At 39.4% G+C, this 22,165-nt stretch overlaps 1 long non-coding RNA gene across 1 annotated transcript in view; it reads right to left on the reverse strand.

Annotated features, from left to right (window-relative positions):
* Positions 1–22,165, reverse strand: part of LOC144614042 (uncharacterized) — a 265,686-nt gene that overhangs the window by 68,237 nt on the left and 175,284 nt on the right. The window contains exon 2 of the long non-coding RNA XR_013551575.2: positions 11,037–11,148. This is a non-coding gene — a long non-coding RNA (uncharacterized LOC144614042). The remainder of the gene's footprint in view (positions 1–11,036; positions 11,149–22,165) is intronic.

Consider the following 22,165-nt stretch of genomic DNA (forward strand, 5'->3'; position numbering starts at 1 on the left):
TGCTCCACGACTATTCTGAGAACTTGATGGGTGGGATTACAGGGGCAACTTGGCGCAGAAACTATGTTTAGTCCAGCAGAAGTTTGGGCTGACAAAGACATTTACGGATTTCAGAACACCAGACGGACTCGCAGATGGAGCGTCTGGACTTCATAGTTGGGACTGCCGGATGTGAGACCTCCCAAGATTCCAGGACGAGCACAGGATGATTTCACCCTTTACTATACATCCAGCATACACTGCTGGCTTGGAGTATCCAGTGTGAAGCGAGGGACAGGAGAGATGTCCTCATTCAAGGTCAAAATTAAAGTCAAAGTCACCTTTCAAGCTAGAATGGAAAGAGAACAGGAACTGGGGCTCAGAAGATCTGGGCTCTACTTCTTTTTTTTACTCGTTTATCTATGACTTTGGGCAATGGCAGATTCAAATTAAACACACATTTATAGGATGCTTATTGGTGCCAGGAGTTTTTAAGATGAAGAAAACAGCGTTCTCAGATTCTGGATGATCCTATTTTAGGGGGAAGGAAAAGAGAAATAGGATTATCGCCAGGAGCAAAATATAAACCATTATTGAAGGATAATAACCCAATCAACTAAAGGAGCTATGAAAAACTCGGTAAGGTAACAGAGCTGATAATTAAAGGATATTGTCCAGTAGGGTCATTCAGGCCAAGAGAAGGACAAAATCAAAAGAACAGAGGCATGGACATAGTTAGAAACTTTGGGGGAAGTTGTGATCTGGAGGTAGGATGTCATTGTTGTGAGGGTACTCATTAAGAACTTAAGATTTTGTGGAGGCAGGAATGTGATGAGGAAAAGGAAACCTCTGGGAATTTTTGAACACATATAATTCATATTACATTTTAGGGGAAAAAAGAAATACATTTCATATCTCCAGTCTTAAAATGGATATTTTAAAAATGTAGATTTCAGTCCTGTTACTTTAACAAATGGTGGGTCCTTAGCCAGGTCACTTCCTCACTTCCCCTCTGCAGACTTTAGTCTGAAATGAGAAGTTTTGGACTTTGGCTCTTTTTAGGACAAAATCAACACAGGATATAGTCTCTGTAGTGGTCAGGACAATGCAGAAGTAAGTGACTCCCTTCTTCTCCACCTGGAATCTTGCCAGGCATCAGGACAAAAAGCAATGTCTGAAGTGCTACAAGTCACCTTGCATTTGGATTAACCAGGCCCAGAGAGCCAGCTCTACACTGGCTGTCCTCTTGTGGAGAGTGTTGTCACTGTCCTCACATCAGCCCTAGTTGAGTTCCTTGCAGAGACAATCCCTGATAGCATCATTTTATGATACTTATGCAAAATGAATTTTGTGTTTCAGTTGTTCTTTGGGGACACATCCTCATCCCAAGGCTGAGGGTTCACTTTTGAAGTATAGACTAAAAATGACTCCTAAATATTAAGAGAAATTATACTGATGGATATCTGTAGCAAAATGTTTTTCAAAAGAACTCGTATATAATTCCCTAAAACATCATCCCATATTGAAGATTAGTTAGTATTTTGAGGAATATCAGTGTTTAACTGTTTTACAGAGGTTCACTGACAAGCAAAATCCGTAAACTTCCAAAGATTTTCATTGCCACTGGATTTCTAATTTTCAAAATGTCATATGGAGCCATTGCATTCAGAAAATTCAAAGAAAATCGCAAGTATATGCAACAACACATGTGGCTAAATCACTTGTTTAGACTGGGCAAATTATTTCTCTATTCTAGATTTAAATCCCAAGTTGTCATGAAAATCTGGGATTTAAACTAAGATTCAAAGCACACGTAGGGCTTGTGTAGAGGCAGGTTCAGGATAGAAGAAACAGCAGGTTCAAAGATTTGGATGAGTCTCATTTATGTGCAAAGTATGGAAGAGAGAGAGAACAATGGCATGCAGACTGATTGGATTAAAATCTTGAATCCTGAGCATAAAACAAATTAGGTGTGAGCCATTAATTCAAAATTCTTAAATAACAGAATGAGTAGCTTTGACTTTTGTTTCAGCTTTATTAAAGCTCCTCCATGATTATTAATCAGTTATTTCTGTGAGGTGGGTAGTATCATGCTAATGGTTAAGGGGGCACAACAGCTGTGAGAGATGAGTTGTATCCAGGATCTAACAGCTGGGAGTGGTGAGCCCAGGGCAAGAGCCCAAGCCTTCAGTTTCCAGGTGTCTGGCCTCTTCAAACAGCAAGTAGCCATCGCAAGTTCTGGTTTCAATCATCCAATACACTCTCAATGTAAACAAAGACTTTGAAAAAACAAAGAAACAAAAAACCCGACATTGTGCCCCAGGGAGAGATCCTGGCAAAATATGCCTAGAGCTTCTCTATCCACACAACATTGCTTCTGTAGGGATGATAAAAGTAGGAATAAATAAATTCAGCCTCCAGCAAGTCCTTCCAGAAGGCCACCTGAATTTTTGGAATGGCTCTGCTATTCTGATGTGAACTTTATGAAAAGCAGTGTGAAGTTTATGGTAAGAAAATGATTCTATTTTTGCTCAAAGACTACCACTTAATTTTTTTTTTTTTTTTTTTTTTTTGGTTAAGAAAATATACAAGAAAGCTGTGAGCATCAGGAGACTGAAATATATGGTGACTGAAGATTATTTTGCAGTTTTGGTGCTTTAAGTGTGCATAATTCTCCTCTCTGAGTCCTGCTTGGCAAGCCCTTGCCTCTCACAGAACAAATAACACTACAAACAGTGCTCCTCTACAGAAAGTGAACAAAAACTATCCCAAACCAACTATCCTGGAATTCTTTCTTGGAGAACACCTAATCCCTAGAGTAGGTCAGATTTGGTATATATTCTATTAATTATTTTCATATGCTCCTAGGCGTGCTTGGCAAGAGCTCTTAAAAACTCTTTGGGTACATTTTAATCAGTATCTAATCTTCTAGAGGCCTTCAGAAGCTAGAAGTATCTTGATTGAGACATATACATTCTCTATACTTCAGTGTGTTGAGAGGCAGTGGGTGTCCCAGAGCACTTCCCTCGGAGTAAACCTTAGCATAGGTACTACCTGATTTCAAAAGTGAAGAATCACTGATTTTGCCAAACGTTAGGCTCGAGAAAAATGTTGAAGAATCTAGCAATCATATTTTAGAGTAATAGTGGTAGGGAAGTCAGAGGCATCAAATAAGTTCAAAGTTATTGAACACACCCACTCATTCTATCCATCATGATTGATTATCTACTATAAATATCCATAGTTAGGCATCTAACTTGGGTCCTGAAAATGATGTAAGAGAAAAGTCAGGTGGATACTTGCCTTAGAACTTTCAATCTAGTGACCCAACCCAACATAGGAATCTCTTTTGTAGTATTTCTGATATGGGGATATCCTACATCCATTTGGGTATTTCTGGAAACTAAGGTCCAACACTTACCATAATTTCCAACACACAGTTGACCCTCAGTAACCTTCTTCTGATTAAGAGTAAACCCTCACTTATTGAAATAAATTATATTCCAATGGTAAGCACTTGTATGTTGGATCCTACTAATTTGAATCCTCAAACAATTTTGTGAGGTGAGAAGTCACTGACCTTTTTCATTTCCAGAAGGGGAAGTGATGATTATTTTAAAAAATCCAAATTACTCAGGTAAATAATCAAAGTTCCATAATGTAACTACTATAATGTGTTAGCTGTGGGGATCAAATGGAAATAATGGAGCTGACATGGTTTGGAAAAGGGACTATATTGTTTTACAAACAGTAAATGATAGCTCTGAATTATTTTGTAAACACAAGCATAAGGACTTATCTACAGCCACCTCCTGCTAAGACTCCATTTGAAACTTGACTTAACCCTCTTACATTAAGTAGCTCTTTTTCCATCAGACTAATGCTATTCTCTAGCTATATTAAAACATAATACATCCGGGGCGCCTGGGTGGCTCAGTCGGTTGAGCGTCCGACTTCAGCTCGGGTCATGATCTCACAGTCCGTGAGTTTGAGCCCCGCGTTGGGCTCTGTGCTGACAGCTCAGAGCCTGGAGCCTGTTTCAGATTCTGTGTCTCCCTCTCTCTCTGTCCCTCCCCTGTTCATGCTCTGTGTCTGTCTCAAAAATAAATAAACGTTAAAAAAATAAAAATAAAAAAAAAAACACATAATACATCCCCTTCATAATCCTCACATAACCTAACATTGCTTTATTTACCCACTTACTTGATTTGTGTATGCTCCTTCACCTCCTAAAACATACAAAACAAGAAAGCTCCCTAAATGCAAGGATTTTGCTTGTTTTGTCCTTCAGTGAATTTCTTGTCCTAGAACAGAGCCTGTTCCCCTTTAGGTGTCCAATAAAGCTTTGAAGAGTGAATAACATTTTCGAATTCCTCAAGGAAGCCTTAAATTTGTATACATTCTGTGTATCCTTATGAGATTTTTCTCACTATAATTCAGTTTCATCATGGTGAGGACTATACCCCAGTCATTTCTGCATCTTCAGTACCCAGCATGGAGCCTAGCCTAGAGTAACTTCAGTCAGTTCATGTTTGCTAATGAGAGTATCCATCTTTCTGGCACATCTGGGAATACAGGCAGAGAGACTTAAGCTGTCAGTGAACAGACAGGCAGTACTGTGGTAAGGAAGACAGAGGAGAACACACAGAAACAGACAAGATAATGAAAAGGCACTGGGGTGACCAAAATCACCTAAAGTGGTCTAGTTCTTCTCCCCCAGGCTTATTCCAGGGCTTTGGAAATTACGCGTGGGCTTCGGCCATTTTCTTTTTTTTTTTTTTTAACGTTTATTTATTTCTGAGACAGAGAGAGACAGAGCATGAACGGGGGAGGGTTAGAGAGAGAGAGGGAGACACAGAATCTGAAACAGGCCCCGGGCTCTGAGCTGTCAGCACAGAGCCTGACGCGGGGCTCGAACTCAGAGACTGTGAGATCATGACCCGAGCTGAATTCGGACGCTCAACCGACTGAGCCACCCAGGCGCCCCTTGGCCATTTTCAATAAGTCATTTTAGTACTAGATTTCAGCAACCTGAGACTCCTCCTCCTTTTTGAACTCATCTGCTGTCTACTTTATTGAGCAGACTTTTTACGTGGTTCTCATTCATTCACAACTTTATTTGGAGCATCCACCAAGGTGCAGGCATTTTTGATACAGCTGTCACTCAGTTATTAGAAAGAGCCCTCCGTCGTTCAGAGTACCAGAGGACTTCAGAAGAACACCCTGATAGCACCATAGCTTTTGAGGCCCAGAGCTCTTGTCCCAGTTTGTTAACTTCTAGGGGACTAGTCTCCCACGTGGCACTCCTATATCCCCATATGCGGCACTCTGATGCACACCTCATTCTAGCTACAGATCTTAGTCATTTTGTCAGTTGCAGGGAAGGGTCTTCCACACAATGTATTTGTAAAGATTGGAGAATGTTTGAAGTTTTGGAGACACCTGTGGGACACCATCAAATGTACAACCATGCAAATGGGAGCTCTAGGAGAGGAGACAAAGGAACAGAAAGATATTTGAGGAAATAAGAGCCTAAAACCTCTCAAATTCACACACTTAAGAAGTTCAACAAACTCCAAAAAGGGTAAATCCAAAGAGAAGCACATTATAATAAAACTATCAAAAGACAAAGAGAGAATCTTGAAAGCAGAGAGAAAAGTGAATCATTGTGTACAAGGGATCCTCAATATGATTAACAGACAATATCTCAGCAGAAGCTGCAGAGACCAGAAGAGATAGTTAAGGCATTGAAAGTAAACAAAATAAAACAAAACAGAAAATCCTGTTAACCAGGAATTCTATATCTGACGAAACTATCCTTCAAAATGAAAGGAGAAATGAAGCCATTTCCAGATAAAGAAAAGCTGAATGAGTCTTTCACTAAGAGGTTCTCCCTACAAGAAATGCTAAGTGGAGTTCTTCAGGCAAAAATAAGAAAGCACTAGACAGTAACTCAAACATAGAAAGAGCTGGTAAAAATAATTACATGGCTAAATACACAGCATAGTCAAGTCCAATATGAGGGTTTCTTCAGAGTTTTTTTGCTCAATTTCTTTTCTTTTTTTAAGTTTATTTATTTAAGTAATCTCTACACCCAATGTGGGGCTCAAACTCATGGCCCCAAGATCAAGAATTACATCCCCTTCCGACTGAGTCAACAAGGTGTCCCCAGAGTTGGTCAGTTTCTATTTTCAATTCTGTAAAGGAGCTACAGTTTCTTGTTTCTTTGTATACCTTGTAATTGTTGTTGTTGTTGTTGTTACAAACTCAACATTCTGGGTATTATAATGTGGTCACTCTGGAAATCCAATCTTTCTCCCCCTCCCTAGGGTTTGCTGTTGTTACCTGGTGAGGGCTGCAGTCATCCATCTGTTTAGTGACTATTCTAAACTATTTTTGTAAAGACTATTTTCCTTGTTATGTGTGGTCTCTAAAGTCCCTGTTTCATTGCTTTAGTGGTCAGAGATTTCCTAAAATGATTGGAACCAAAAGCCAACAGTCAAAAATACTGTTTTGGTCTTCCTTTGCAGACTGGCTCTAAACTGGAACATTCCTTCAATGCTTTGCCAGTGTGCCTACAACTCTGCCTCAGCCTTCACCTTTTGCTTGTGGAGAGCCGAAATGTCAGCCAGAGATGCACACTCACAGTCCTCTCAGGACATTTCAGAGTATGTATCCAGTCCCAAGTGTGCACATTGTGCTCTCAATTCCCTGACCTATACAGCAGACTTTCAAATCATTACACACACCAAGAATCTTCCTTCTCAGTTTCCTCTTTCTCAGGCTTTTGGGTCGGTCTGCAGCTTACCCCATTATGTCATCCCTTGCCCCAGGCAGCCATGGGTAATATATCTTTAATGCTTTCAACAGATGCCAACAAGACTCAAGGGGGTGAAATAAGGGCAAGCTTCTGAAATGGTCCTTCAGAGAAATGCTATATAAGTCAAAATACACAGTTTGTGGAGGGAGAAAGTCTGTATTGCTTGTTTCCCATTGTCCTAGCATTAGCAGCTGCACCAGAAATGTGGGCCACCCTCCATGGCTGCCACCAAGTTGGGGGATGGGGGATGGTAGACAGGTAAGCAAATGTACCACAAGACTTTCTTACCAAAACTTAGCAGCCTTTTCCTTCATTAAGCACACCCCTGGTTGCTGTAAGATTTTTATTAAATTTCCAAGTTCTGAAAAAAATTTTTTTCTGTCAGTTTTCACCAGCTTATGTTCACTCAGTACAAGGATCAATTCTTGCAACTCCTTATTCTGCCATTTCTCATGATATTCTCAAAAACATATACCTCTTGATTTACAAATTTCTCTTTTAAGAGTCTATACCACCAATGTACTGTGTACATGGCAAAATGATGTCCTCCCACAGTTATTAATTTTGGCATTGTTTGTAACAGTTAGTGATTAAAAATAACCCCCAAACCACTGGTTAAACACATTATGGCATATCTACAAGATAAAGTGCTTTCTACCTATACAAAAAAAAATCAAGATCTCTTTACACTTATAGTGAAAGATTTCCAAGATATGCTAACTGATAAAAGCAAGCAGCGGTATAGGGTGTAGGGTATAGGGTATTCTACTTCGTGTGTAAATTAGAAGCATACCTAGGAAGCATGTGTGCCTGTTTTCTTTATGCCCAAGATCCCTAAAAAATTAATGACAACAGTTATCTACGAAGGGCCAGTTGGGGGATAGGAACATTGCAGATGAGGTAGAAATGGAAGAGAATCTTTACATTGTATACTTTCTTAAATTTCTAAATGTGTGAGCCACATGAATGTACATATTACTCAAAGATAAGGTAAACATCCAAAGACTTACAACCCTTAGTATACAATCCTAACTAGCATGCATCATCTTCAAGGCCACGATTGATCACACCTCTGGTTCCACTATCTCATTTCCCCCCAACTGCCTTATGATGCAGCACACTCCAACCACACCAGCCAGATGGTATTTTTCCGCCAAGATCCTAGAACTTTCCTAGTTCTTTCTCCCTTGGGGCTTTTGTACAAAATGTTTCCTCTTTCAGGCATGTTTATTGCTCTGAGATTCACATGGGTCTTTTTTTCTCATCTTTTAAACCTCAAAGAGACTTTCCATTAAAACTTCAGTCTGGAATATTTCCTTCATCGCCAATATTCTCTCTCAAACCCTGTTTTTTATTGTTCCTTCATAATAATTACTATAATAAGAGATTACTATTCATTTGTTCATTTTTATTTGTCCGTTTCCCATACTGGACTCTAAGAAATGCATCTGTCTTGCTCACTGTTGGATCTCAGCACTACCTGTATTAGTATTGGGGCACTGGTATCTAATAAGTTGGGTGAATGAATAAGTTAAATATGGGAGAGGCTTATTCAATCCTCATATATGAGTGCACAGCTTTTAAAGACCATTTTTTTGTTTGTTTGTTTCTTGGTGTAGATCCTTAGTTGTTTCACCTGTAAACTACGGATACTGAATCTGCTTTGTCCCTAGGTCCCCAGAGAGAGTTCTCACAATACTCCTGACCCTTTGCTTCCACAGCTAATACACATGTGAACTTGATCTTGTTCTTCTCCCTAGTAAGACAGTGAACTCCTGATGCCAGCAAAAACTGGTTCCGCTGCTAGAGTCAGAAACAGGCATGATGCCAGCTGTCCTGAGTAAGGGTGTCTTCTGACCCTGTTCTTCTGTCACATAACAACACATAGTACTGCCTTCTGCCCCCCCCCCACCTTGTCTGCCTATAGTAGGTCTCTTCCAACAGAAAATCATATTTACAATTCTCTCTACTTTCCCTCTAGTACACAGGGTCCAGACAAGAACAGCTTTCAAAACCCAAATTAAAAATCTGGGCTACACATAAAACCTCTGGAGTCATTTGGCTCTGAACAGGGCTACAAGCATTATCCAACAAACTGCTCAAGCTAATGAATCTTTGGGAAGGCAAAAACAAAACAAAACAAAACAAAAACAGTTTAAGGTTAATAGTGTTGTTTCCAAAATCCAGGGAGAGAGAGACCACATGGTTGTGGAGGGACAGGATTCAACTTCCTAGCAACCAAGCACAGGGGGAGAGACCTGCCAAGCACCTCAGAAGGCTACCATTCAGGGTCCCACTAAAGCCAAGGGCGAGCGGGTACACGAGCATGCTGGCTAACATGGAGGCGCAGTGTGACAGGATGACGTGAGATGCATTGTCTTCTTTGCAGTCCAGGAAGACCTACCCCACTTCCCCTGCCTCTGGAGCTCCTTTCAGAGTAGCCACTGAGGCGTGCTGTTCACCGGATGGCTACTAATTTCAGGCTCTAGAGACAAGCACGTCTAGCACTCATTGTGCCCAGATGTCTTTTTGACAAGGTAGGACATACCCAGTCATCAAGGGGGTGGAAACCATCACAGAAGAGAACGGACCAGCCTTCTGGATTCTGTCCAAGAGGTGGGGCCACTTGATACAAGGAGATATCTACTTCCAAACTGGCTGGCAACTTCTTTGTTTGAGAGTATTCATCTGGAAAGCAGCCCAATTCTCTGCCTCCCTACCGTTCTGTACAAGGAGCTACAAATTCAAGGGTCTTGAAAAGGCACAGGGCCTTGAGAAAAGCCACCATCGATACGGAATATTATGAAATGGCAGGAGCATAGGTTTTCAGAGACATTCCAGACTAGCGGTAAATCAAGCAAATAAATTAGTTTTCTTGAGACTGTTTCTACATTGATGGAGGAAACATCTTTCTCATGCATCATCATGAAAGTAAAATTAGATTGTGCTTACAAACACCTGACTCAGTGTTTTACAAAGCAATTAGTTATTTTACCCTTTCTATAATATACATATTTTCACTAGCTCCCATATTTATTTACTGTGAATATTACAAAATATTTCCAAGGGAGATAAATTGATACACACTTGCCCTCTAAAAAGGGGAGAGAGTTATCCACAGTGCCTCCTGAGGATTCTAAAACTGAAATTGCTGGCCCAGGCTAAAATTTCTGTCCCTAAAGTTTCACACCTCTTATACAGTTTCCACTTCAAAGTAGAATTTTAAATGGACTTGGGCCACATAAGCAACAATCACGGTTCTGCTATCTTGAATTTTGGCATTTTAACCTTGTGGCAGGTAGTACCATCATATGACACATAGTGAATGACACAGAACTCCCAGCATACAGCTGTGTAAGGGACGGCCCTTCAGCTTATGTTGGAAACTAACCTAGCAATGATTATATTGTAATTACATTTCATCCAAACACCCTAAATGCAAAAGGCAGATGGATCCATACAATTAGTCAACGAAAAGGAAATAAATAGCATTCCAGACATTGGAAGCATCATATAGGCCTATAGGATGGAACTGTCAACCCCAGGCAGCCTGGTTCTAATTGACTCCACACTCAGTCCCTGGCAGGCCATTGCCTATTGCTAGGGCACCCATATTCATTCTTCAGTCTCACTCTCCAATGACACTGTAAGTCTGGACGCAGGGAACAATGATAAAATCGGTTAAGACCCGTCTACCAGATGGGAAGAGAACGTGCTGAAGACCGGTTGTTCACACTCTGAAAAAGTCTTCCCTGGAGAGCCAGGGACGTTGATAAAGGATTAGGGAGTGCAGTTCTCGGGGTTTGGCAGCAGAGTTACAACAGATGTGAAGTGTCATCCCAATCTCTTTGCTGAAGAAACTACCCAAAGAGTTCACCTTCTCCAGCAGGTCTCTAATTGCTTCCTTAAGTGTGGGTGGGGGTGGAGGCTGGGTCTCCATTCTCTTTTAGTTTATAGTGCGTGAGAGGAGAGACTGGTATTGGTACCTGCCCAGACCTCTGCTGGCTGTGAACCAAACCTGGAGACGAGAGAGCAGGTGGAAAATACCACCCCCAGAAACACACATGCAACCTGCAGTGAGCATTCAGATACCACTTAACCTGCAGCCACGTGCTCCATCGCAGGGAGAGAAGGTCTTCCCATCTGCACCAAGTCATAGCTACTGGTATCCCACGGAAAGTCACGGAGGTGCTTTTACTTTGGAGCCAATTGTAAAGAAATAAAAATGAACACTTACTGTGCACTGAATATGTGACAGGACTTGAGTTAGGTGACTCATGAGTAGAAGGACCACAGAACACTGGTGTCGGGCTGTACTGGGTTCAGATGACAAGTCTAGGTGTCTTTATCTGTAAATAAGCCAAATTGATTATTTTCACTGATGAAGAAAGCAAAGGTTGAGAAAGGGATCTGGGAGAAGGATACCCAAATGTCAAAAGAGAAGATCACAGAGATGATATATCATCAAGCTGATAGGCAGGAATGCAGAGTCAGACACACTGGGCTTGACTCTGAACTCTGGATTCTACCACTTATGTGGTATTTCCACCTTCAGGAAAGACATGTATCAGCCTTCAGGCTCTGGTTCATCAGTTACAGGATTTCTGTGATGAGTCAGAAATTCTAAGTAGGACAGGGCCTCATACGCAACAAATGACTCTGTTCTTAATATCCTTTTAATTTTTTCCACTTAATATTACCAGCTATCCTGTGAGGTTAATATTTTCTCCATCTTTCAAATGGGAAAACTGAAGTTTGGAGAAGCTAATTCATTTGGTAAAGTTCACACAGCAAGTTTAGTATGGGATTTGAAGCCTGTTCTCTCTTACTTGAAAGCCCAATTTCCTTCATTATTAACATGTCACTTTTGGGCTCACATAACTGGATTGGAAAGCAGTGGATCTTTTTGGAGATTGGATTGAATTTATATATTATGTGAAATTTCTCTGTTCAGTGCAGGGAAGGTGGAATCTGAGCTGATTTTCCTATTTCTAGAATTTAAAACAGACAGGCACAGTTCCCTGGGCCAGAGGAGGCTTGGGACAGACAGACACATGATGCAGATGTTTGCCTCAGAAAGAGCCATCCTGCCCCCAGGAGGGGCTATTTGGCCTGTAGCCCTCTGATTTGCTGCCTCCCAGGCCTCCTGACCCACATTTACAGGAGAGAAAATCCCTGCCAGATCCCATTCCAGGGTCTGAGCTCCCCAGACAGGGTGAGATCATCCTTTCAGACCTGGCCTGCTTTAATATGCTGGAAGACATCCTGAATGTAGGAACACATAAACGAACAAGTGAATGACTCCATGGGAATCCATGAACAGAGTCTATGTCAAGAAGCCATATACACTCCTGCAAGATGCATCACTTACCTCCCCACTTGGTGCCAGGGTGATTCAGCAACTTGCATGTGGGTTATCTCACTGACTAGTGAATTTTTCTACTAATTTTTGCTTTGTGTCTCCTTGGGAGACTATCACAGGGCTCGAATCTCTCTACAAATTACCTTCTGAGGATGTGTATTACTAACTGTTACAGAGAGACTAATGAAAATAAAAACGGATTCGAAATTAGAGGATGTGATTTCAAGTCTACACTTCTTGGCTATGTAATGAATAAATAATAGAACTTCTTTAAAGCCTCAATTACCTCATGTAATATATGTGTATGATCAAAAAGATCACTTATTTTGCAGTGCTTTGTGAGAATTATATAAGGTAGAGGATGAGAAAATTCTTTGTAAATAGAACGAGGTTTTAAGATTGTCAGTTAAAATTTTGATTCACTTAACAGTTTGGACTGTGACTGGTAGCTACACGTTCATTTACTCAGTCATTTGCTTAATCACTTAGTTCACACATGTTATTGAAGAACTGCTATAGAGTCTGGAATTAAGCCTGGAAAGAACATCAAAATCTTTCCTGAAAACATCACCATTATGATACCACATTGGACTGTGAGATCCATGGGAAATACGAAAATCATTTGATTTATTCTTGTGTCCGCATTCTTTGTCCTTGGCCTAACCTTAGCACTCAGCAACATGCCAGTCACATAACCGGTGTTCAGGATGTATCCAATCAATCAGTGTATTTAAGGTAGAATATCCAATGCCTCTGGTCTGGTCCCCTCCAATCCATAACCCACATAATTGACAGAATGATGTCTCTAAATGCAAAGCAGACACGTCTATTCCTTGATTAAAACCTTTCAAAGGCTTCCATGCTCCTGAGAAGACAGTCCAGATGTCTTAGCCTAATATCAAGCCCATAACTTTCCTATCCAAACAGACCTTCCCCTGCCCAGTATGGACATTGCTGCATTGTCACACTCCTCATAAATACCAGGGCACTGGTTCACTCCCAATCTTGTCTTGCATATATATATGAAAATATTTATATACACAAAGATATTTATTATAAGGAATTGAGTCACACAACTATGGAGGCTAAGAAGACTCGAGATCTACGGTGGGCAAGCTGGAGATTGAGGGAAGCAGATAAGCAGGTGGTATAGTTTCAGTTTGAGTCTGAAGGTCTGAGAACCAAGAGAGCAGATGTTGCAAGCTTCAGTCCGAAAGTCAGCAAGCTTGAGACCCAAGAAGAGCTGATGTTCAGGCAAGAAAGAATGACGTCCCAGCTCAATGAGGTTAGCACAAGGAGTTCCTTCTTACTCAGCCTTTTGGTTCCATTCAGGCTTTCAACTGATTGGATGAGGCTCATCCACATTAAAGAGGGCAATGTGCTTTACTGGGCCAATTCAAATGTTAATGTCATCCAGACATACACTCACAAACATACCCAGAATAACGTTTGACCAAATTTCTGGACTTCCTGTGGTCCAGTCAAGTTGACATATAAAATTAACCATCACAGGATATTTTTGAAAACAAACCTGTTTTGTGTCAGAATCTTGACTGACTTCCAGGATCGTGTTTCCTTTGTCTCAAATTTTCCTAAAAATTAAAAGATACATGGTATATGGCCAGGCGGAAACTGTTCTGTGGGACACCAGGCGCTAACATTTCCACAAAATGAAGATAGTCCCTAGGAGACTGATTTCACAAAATGAAAGGGCTATCTAAAACACTCTGGTTCCTTGAGAAATATGAAGGATAGCGTTACTCATCACTGAAAGAATTTAGGCAGATCGTGCTCCACCATTGGAAGGGCTACTTTGTTTTTTTTATATTAAATATAATTTATTGTCATATTGGTTTCCATACAACACCCAGCGTTCATCCCAACAGGTGCCCTCCTCAATGCCCATCGCCCACTTTCCCCTCTCTCCCACCCCCCATCAAGTCACACACTACTTTTAATCCGGGACCCTGTCCAGTGACCAAGATATAACGTGGGCCTTAAGTATATTCCAGGGACCATATCTGCTTTGCTCATGACAGTATATCCAATATAGGACTTGACCCCTTAATAAATATTTGCTTAATGAAAGAATATGTCAATAAGTGATTAATAGGCTGACTTGAAGATGTTGTAGAGTATTATTTTTCTCCTTTGCCTCAATATTTGGATCAGCGCAAGTATTATTTTCATCTAAGGAGTTGAAACTTCTTCACTACTGTCACACAGCCAGAAAGTCAGGGAGCCAGGACTCATACTTAGGTCCTCTGCCTTCCACTATTCAATGCTAACATAAAAACACTAACACATGCAGGCATATAAACAATTTGGGAAATAGCTGCAATTTAACAATCCATTTTCAATATACAGGGTATTGAGAACTGTGAATCATGAGGAAATATACAGGGAGGGATGTGTAAGATGGTATTTCATCCATGTCACAAAGAAAGAAACAAGATCAAATGTTCCTGGGTAACTACAAAGCAAATCTGCTTATTGCAATTAATAAATGGAATTCATGTAACTAGAGAGCAAATCTATCAATTACAGTTAATGCTTGGAATCCCAATTAATAATTGGTTTAAATCAAATTCTAATTAATAATTTCCAAAACACCCAACAATGTGCCAAAGCCTTGCAATGCAATGGTGAGCCAACTGCTCATTATAACCATCTTTTACATCTAAAAATTTAGGCATAGAAAAATGTGTTAGGAGTGTAGATGTTAGTGTTCTCACCACATTAAAAAAAAAAGTTAACTTTGTACAGTGATGAATGTGTTAATTAACCTGAGTAAAGTAACTGTTTCACAAAATATATGGATGTCAAATCATCACATTGTACACTTTAAATATATACAGTTTTATTTGTCAATTATATCTCAATAAAGCTAAAGAAAAGTTAGCCATAGGCAGAGCTTTGGAATGAAAGGGACAGAGGAAAGTGGTACTTCTCTGCTGGTCACATCCTTCAATTTTCCTTTGGTTAAGAAAAATACTAATAGATTAGGCAGCTCAGTAGGAAAAGGGGAGTGCCACTTTGACTTAATATTTGTAAATTGCTTTAATATTTACAAAATATTTTCATAAGTGTTACCTTGCTCAGTTTGTCAGAACACTCTCAGGTGATTTATTTCCTTTCTACTAGTGAGGAAGTTAAGTCGCATATAGTATTAAGTGGTAGAGCTAGGATTTGAATTCAGGTGGCCGACCCTTGCTCCAGAGCTCTTTCTCCCATTCAGTATAGGAAATCAAATCTTGGAAAAATCAAGAGGAAATTATGCTTCCTTCTTTACCCTGAAACCTTAAATTAGCTTTACTGAGGTATAATTGATATCCCCCCAAATGCACACATTTAATGCATATATCTATGGGTTTGGACATACGCATACACCTATGATACCATCACCACAACCAAGGTACTAAATATACCCATCACTTCCAAAACTTTACTTGTATTCTGGTGTCTGCGTATATGTATGTGTTTCTTGGTGAGAACACACACTGCTGTTGAACAGCAGATCTTTAGAACTTAATCATCATGTATAACAGAAACTTTACATCCATTGAAAAAACCATCCTTAATTAGAGAGACTCCAAATGGCTCTGAAATAAAAACCCTGACAATCTTGAATGGAAGTAAGTCAACATTTTCTTAAAGTACCCAACAAAAATGTCACACCCTTACAAAACAATGGATTTTCTCTTCTTCTACTTAAAATTAGTTTATTAATCATTTCAACACATGTTTGAAGCCCACCGTGTGTTTATCTCTGTGTTTGGAAGATATATTTATCAGAGTTTACTTCACTAGCTTAGTTCAGTGCTATCCAGTACTCTTCAGAACCTAGCTGCCCATGTGCTGAGTATTTTGAGGTAAATCAAATGGAGACCCTATCCTCCAGGCATGGTAGATGCTTAAAAGCAATTGGAGTGTAATATAAGAACTGTCATGATGGAAGTGTAATTGTAGGATGAGAATCCAACTCATGGATGTTAGGACAGGATTCTCAGGAAGAGTGATCTGAGGAGCTCTTCCAGGGTGTGCCAGAATGAATAGGTGGTAAAAGGGGCATCTCTCATAGACGGAAAAATTTGGACAAGCCATGGCATATTGTAGGTCTTTGGGAAACCCCAAGCAGAATGTTATAGGAACATAAGGAAAAGGTAAGAACTCAAAGGCAATGAGATGAGGAAACCAGTCACAACTATACTATAGCATGCATGTATAACAGCTTTCTGTAAGCATTTTCCCAGACCTTCTTCACTGTTCCACTGGGAAACCAGGCTCTCTTTTAGTGTGAGGGAACTAATTTATGTGTGTTATCAGTTCTCCAAAGGGTGTTGGTGATCTTATAACTAAGGAATGAAGAGATGTCAACATTTTTTCCACCTAGCTTTGTTAGAACATTATTTCCACATTTATAGATGAGAGAAGAAAAAAAAAAATCCCATTTTATAGCAATCCCGGAAGAGGAAATTAATTCCACCCTTACATCTTAGCCTTGCATTTACTTGGGACACTTTTCCTCAGATGCTAGAAAAGGCAGGGCATGGGGGGACATGGCAAACTGTTCTTGGAGAATTTAATTGTTTTAGATCACCGAAACATTAATAGTTGTGTTTCAGATGGCTTCTTTCCACAAGTTTGTAGAAATGCTGTTTTTGGTTTTGTTTTATTTTTGTTTGGCCACAGGAGAAACATGGAAAATCATCCAAGAATCATAATAGGAAGCCATGCTAGAAAAACGGAAAGAGCTTCAAGAGGTAGGAAAAGTCAGTGATGATTTTTGGCTAAAAGAACTAGGGGGAGATTGTGCAAGCCATTAGCAGGCTCATGCTTGGGAAATTAGCTCTCCTTTTCATCAAACTCCTGGAAAACAATTTTTGAAAACAAGTTGCAAGAAACTCAGTATTTCTGCCAGCAACATAGAAAAACAAAATGTTAAACTTTAGGGCTGAGAGGAATGTGAAAAGCCAGCCAGTCCAATCCCTGTCAGTGGACAGATAAGAAGAAGGAAACAGAAGAAGTGGTTTGCTCAAGGTCAAACAGCTTATCTTCTGCATTCCTAACCTGGTCTCAAAGGTTAGAATTCAAATGGTTAGAATTCAAACTCTCCTGAGCTTCTTGAAATATGCTAATTAAATTATATGATTCCCTCAAAACATAAATTGTCTTTCAGTGACTAGAGAAACAAAATTTTGAGAATGAGGTAGTGGAGGAGGAAAAAAGAAAAGGAAAGAGAGGAGGAGGAGGAGAGTAGGTGCATTCGAATTCCCACTTGGGTCAAAACAAAGTCGCTTGAGAGAATTTTTCAAAGTAACATTAAGTAAGACCCATCCCTGTTAGAAAGTTAGAGACATTCCACAATTTGTTCATCTCATAACAAACTCCAATAATCTTTCATCTAGCAAAGAGGGTGGTCTTGGACTCACTCTCATGTAACCTGTGCTGAGGAATTTTGCTTGGGATAACCAGAATGTTTATAGGAACTTTGACCAACAGTGAGGTCTTGGAATGTAGTCTAAACATACAGAACAAAGATCTCACACTGGCATAGAAACCAGTGATTTGGAGTCAGGAAGCTGGTGTTCTGGTACCTGCTCTGACACTAACACATCAGACAAGTGCTCCACACAAACCTTGTCTTTCCAGAGGCTATGAATTCTATAAAATGGTAGGGTTGGCCTTGGAGAAACTTAAAAACACTCTGTTGTTTTACACCATCATGCATTTATCCAAAGGATTCTCTCTGCCTGGAATGTTACTCTTCTTCATTCCTCTTTAAAGTCGTCTTTCTGATTGTTCAGGCATTGCCTTCTTAAGGAACACTTCCCTTTCAGACATCCTCACCTACACTCTCTGCTCCATCCTGAATCAAGAACTCTTCTTTAGGCCCTCATACTGCTTTGTTACTATTACCTTTATCACAACACTATAAAGTACTCTAGACATTAAAAAAGGCATTGAGGGGCGCCTGGGTGGCGCAGTCGGTTAAGCGTCCGACTTCAGCCAGGTCACGATCTCGCGGTCCGTGAGTTCGAGCCCCGCGTCAGGCTCTGGGCTGATGGCTCGGAGCCTGGAGCCTGTTTCCGATTCTGAGTCTCCCTCTCTCTCTGCCCCTCCCCCGTTCATGCTCTGTCTCTCTCTGTCCCAAAAATAAATAAAAAACGTTGAAAAAAAATTTTAAAAAAAAAATAAATAAATAAAAATAAAAAATAAAAAAGGCATTGAGACAATAGTCATCCAATTAATTACCACCCAATTAAAATATACTTTAAATCTATTTTTGTCACAAGATCTTAAAAATATTATCTTGTAATTACCTTTTGCACCCAGCTTTCCACTTACTATCTTCATAAAAGTTTAGAACTGAAATGGAACTTTCTTGGAGTTCATGAAATCTAGTAATTAAGGGATATTTCCTCCAAATTATATACTGTCTTTCAGTGACTAAAAGCAGCAAAAAAATTAAGGATGAAGTAGCGAAGCAAATAACAAGAGAAGGAGAGAAAGGAGGGATATCACAGGTAATGTTTTATTCATTCCGAAATTATTAGCACCAAACACCATGCCTGGTAGACACTGTGTATTTCTGAAAGTGATCTGAACTACAGTCATAGTCAAGTTATCTAAAATAATGAGATTATATAATAAAGGTTCAATTCTCAAAAACCCAAGATAACGAGTGACTCTTTATTCCTTTTCAATAACCTCAGTGGACTTCTTTGCACCAGCTCCATAGCAAAGCCATGACATCAGGGATGGGGGTTGTGTCATTTATCTGAGCAACATTTCAGTTGAGCTCTTCCCAAACTATAGCCAAAACAAGCTGTCTTATTCCCTGAGGCAATGGCAAGGCTTGGAAACCCTGAGTGTACACACACATAAATCTCAAGAGGAAGAAACATGTTTAACCTTTAAAGAAGTTACACATATTTAGATCTTGAAAGTTGTTTGGTTTTATGATAAACAGGATAGGAATGTCCAGAGACATGTGAACATTTAGGGAAGGAGATGTGAGTGTATGTGCTTCGGTCAAGGTAGCGGTATTCTTTGAAGTATCCAGAGATTATGAAAGAAGATTCAGACATTCAAGAGAGTGCTTCTCTAGATGTGAGTTCTCATCAGTGAAAAGGATATTTTGCACCTGCATATAGTCCTGTGATCCTACTAAGAGAAACTGGAATCCATTATGATTGTGCAGAGCCCCCTACATAGGAAAGAACCGTAGAATACAAACTAGGGTTACCAAATGTTCCATTGACTTTGTGTGATCTTAAGCAGGTTACTTTTCTCCTCTGGACTGTTTACTTATGTACAATATTTATATAATCCAATGATAATATATGTTATCATATTATCACTTCCTCAAGCAGACTTATTTTTTTTTTTTTTGGCCATACAAGATTGGGATCCATTCTCTTATTACACACTCACCAAATATCCTACACTTCTCCTTTGTACCATTTAGCACAATTCAAATAATGAATTTACTTGGATGGCTCTGCCTTTCATTTTTTAAGCTCCTTATATTTGTTGTAGGCATTATATCCCCATTGCCTAGAATAGTGTTTGACTCATCATATGGTCAATGAATATATATTGGATTTCTGTTTTTTTTAATTATTTTATTTTTAATATAATTTATTGTCAAGTTGGCTAACATACAGTGTGCTCTTGGTTTTGGGGGTAGATTCCTGTGATTCATCGCTTACATATAACACCCAGTTCTCATCCTAACAAATGCCCCCTCAATGCCCATCTCCCATTTTCCCCTTCGCCCCACCCCCGACGATCAACCTTCAGTTTGTTCTCTGTATTTAAGACTCTCTTATGGTTTGCCTCCCTCTGAATGAATGAATGAATGAATGAATGAATACCAACTGACTTTCTCCTCCCTTATGGTAAGTTCTTTACTTATCTGATATTTTTGCTTTGGATACCATAAAGGTTAAATATGCAGGTTTTGGAATTCAGTAGACATGGATCTGAGTCTAGGGTTACAACTAATGTGACTCATCAAATTACTTCATTGTGTTAAACCCCACTTTCTATATTTACATATGGGGAAATACATATCTCATAAGGCTGTTATGAAGATAAAATAACAGATGTGATAAGTTCTTGAGACTACCGGTACGTAGTTCATTAAATGTGAGCTATCATTACAATTTTATTATTTATTTTGTTAGAAATCCCTTGACTCTCTGTTCCATTCCATTCTAGGTAAAATTGCAAGTCTATGACTATCACATCAAATTCTTTTAAAATACAGAAAAAATGTGTAAATGGAAACAAAATCAAACAACAAAAGATATTCATCAAAATCTCTTCAGCAAGAGGTGAAAGGAGAAGACCTCTTTTGAAACTGAAGAATTCATATTCTTTAAAAACTAATAATGTGTTCAGAACGGAGAGTTCAAGGGAGATAAATGACATAACTTCTCCATAGTAACAACTCACATTGTCCCCACAACTTAAGATCTACTGAAGTAAGATATTGGCCATTTAAGGGCGTATTTGTCCAGAGAAGACATGTAAGGGGTCAGACTCCATGTTAATTGTTGATATGGACACACTGTACTGTTTGAAATGCAGTATACTGTTGACATTCTCAAAAGCCTTATCAGAACTATCAATCCATGGGAAGCCCCAGAACCAACTATAAACACATAAGAAATTTTATTATATTTAATATCTCTAAGCTGGCCAAAAATAGCTTTTATTCAAGATGGTTTTATGCTTCCACTTTTGAACTGCACCAGTCTGTGAATGTAAAGTAAGGAGAAAATTAAAAAACAAAACAAAAACAAATGAACAAAACTGAGTCTTGTGTCTCCTTTTAAAGAACAGTTAGATTTGGGTTTAGAAATGGACCAAGACTTATCATTTATTTAGCAAACACATACATTGAGCTTGTTGGAAACTTTCATAATTATCTCACTCAGTCCTCACCGTGATTCTGAACAAGCATTACTATTGTCATTTCACAGACAGAAAAGCCAAGTTTCAGAAAGGTTAAGCTCAAGACTAGTTAAATAATTGCAGGACCCAGTGAAATGTAAAAATGCATGGCTCCTTGTTCAAAAGTTACTGGGAATTTCAAGATGGCAGCAGCAAAATATTAAGCCAATCATGAGACCCTTTTAAGTGTAGGGTCTTATGTGACTGCACAGGTCACATGGTTAAGAAGCTGGCTCTGGTTAAGCAACTCACCCAGTGTCACAAAACCAGTAACTAATAGAGTCAAATGTTAGTATTCAGCCATCTAAAATAAAAGCCACGATTTCTGCTTCTCTAAAATTCCCAACTCTGAAATGGCCCTTGCCACCCCATTTATTTAGCCATAAAGACTGTCCTTGTTTTGACTAAAGGCTTTTTGAGTATTCTAAATTTGACTTTTTAAAAATTAAATATAATATATTGTCAAATTGGTTTCCATACAACACCCAGTGCTCATCCCAACAGGTGCCTTCCTCAATGCCCATCACCCACTTTCCCTTCTCCTTCACCCCCCATCAACTCTCAGTTTGTTCTCAGTATTTAAGAGTCTCTTATATTTTCCCTCCCTCCCTCTCTGTAACTTATTGGTAAAGGCTTTGGAACTGCATTGATGGCTGAGTTGGGTAATATCTCAATATCCTATTTTCACCTTGCTCACTGATTTCCCAAGGTATCTATTCATGTCAACCAGTCCCTCTTGTGTCTTAAGCATGAATCAGATTGTCTTTGAGAATCAATACCTACAGAAGACACTCCTGGGAGTAGACTCTCAGGTAGTTACAGCTGATAAAATCCTTGCTGGATGTCAGTCACACTCTAGAACTACACATCTTTTAAACAGAAGTAATTCTGGTGATTACTCAATCCAAATTTTGTTTTGTAGTTTTGTTTTATTTCATTTTAATAATGTTTTATCATAGGTATGTTGAGATCCAGGTGAATAAATAAGTAGCCAAAGCCATACAGTAAATTACTGGCAAATCTAATTCAAATATCTTAAA

Source organism: Panthera onca, chromosome D4, assembly GCF_046562875.1.
Source record: "Panthera onca isolate mPanOnc1 chromosome D4, mPanOnc1 haplotype 2, whole genome shotgun sequence".
Classification (NCBI taxonomy): domain Eukaryota; kingdom Metazoa; phylum Chordata; class Mammalia; order Carnivora; family Felidae; genus Panthera; species Panthera onca.